Below are 1,693 nucleotides of genomic sequence, written 5' to 3' on the forward strand. Positions count from 1 at the left end.
ACAACATATTACTAGACCGACTGGAAAACTGGGTGGGACTTTCGGCAACAGTTCTACATTGGTTTGAATTCTACTTAAAGGACAGAAACAGCTTTGTTTCTATAGGTAAATACACATCGGAGTTGACAAATATGACATGTGGGGTTCCTCAAGGCTCCATCTTGGGGCCTCTTCTCTTTAACATCTACATGCTACCACTGGCTCAGATAATGGAAAACAACAAAATAAGTTACCATAGCTATGCGGATGACACACACATTTACGTAACCATTTCAACAGGAGACTATGCTCCAGTTAAAACACTGAGTAAGTGCATTGAACAAATCAATGACTGGATGTGTCAGAACTTTTTCCAATTAAACAAAGACAAAACTGAGGTAATGGTTTTTGGAGCCAAGGCATGACGTTTAAAAGTTAGCGCTGAGCTTCAGGTTGCAATGTTCAAAACAACAGAGCCAGAAATCTAGGTGTAGTCATGGACTCTGACCTGAGTTTCAACAGTCACATTAAAACAGTTACTCAATCAGCTTACTATCACCTAAAGAACATATCTAGGTTTAAAAGACTAATGTCACAGCAGGATTTGGAAAAACGTGTCCATGCTTTTATCTTCAGTAGACTTGACTACTGCAATGGTGTCTTCAAAGGTCTCACTAAAAAATATATTAGAAAGCTTCAGCTGATTCAGAAAGCCGCTGCTCGAGTCCTCACTGACACTAAGAAAGTGGATCACTCCTGTTCTGAAGTCTTTACACTGGCTTCCTGTGTGTCAAAGAATAGATTTCAAAATACTGCTGCTGGTTTATAAAGCACTGAATGGTTTAGGCCCAAAATACATTTCTGACCTCCTGCTAAATGATGAACCATCCAGATCTCTCAGGTCTTCAGGGACTGGTCAGCTTTCTGTCCCCAGAGTCAGAACTAAACATGGAGAAGCAGCGTTCAGTTATTATGCTCCAGATATCTGGAACAAACTCCCAGAATCCTGCAGGTCCGCTGCAACTCTGACTACTTTTAAATCCAGGCTGAAGACTTTTCTTTTTGTCGCTGCTTTTAATTGAAACTGGGCCGTTGTGTTCATCAGTAAAATGGAACTTCTGTGTGAACTATTCATATCTTAAACTACACTGTAACTTTTTATTCATGTACTTTTTATTCATGTATTTTTTCTTTTAATGTTTCTTTTATTATCTTTTCTGTTTTTAAATGACTTTGTCTGAATGTCTTTCATTTTTGTAAAGCACCTTGAATTTCCTTGTGTTGAAAGGTGCTATATAAATAAACTTGCTTTGCCTTGCCTATTTCTCCCATTCACAATATCTCTTATGAAAAGACAATATTCAATATCGGCTCTACATACCTACACAGATATACTATGAGCTGTGCATGTCTTTGACCAGTTAAAATATAGTATTGCTTTGATTTCTCCTCCTGATGTTAGACAGGAGCTCTCACACCTATTAGGGATGTATTACTATACATTCAGTAGTGAACATATGCCCACCTAAGTCAGCTAAAGTCAGCATAAAAATGATTGGTATCTAGATGACAAGTGAACTACTTATCTCTTTATTCATTAATAATGAACCTAAGTGATGGCAGGCTTGCTCCTCAATACTAATTAAATCAATGATTTGACACAAAAAATGTGGTTTGAACTTGATTTTATTGATTAAAAAGTGTTTGTATAGCT

Source organism: Notothenia rossii, assembly GCF_949606895.1.
Source record: "Notothenia rossii genome assembly, contig: scaffold_213, whole genome shotgun sequence".
NCBI classification, from domain to species: domain Eukaryota; kingdom Metazoa; phylum Chordata; class Actinopteri; order Perciformes; family Nototheniidae; genus Notothenia; species Notothenia rossii.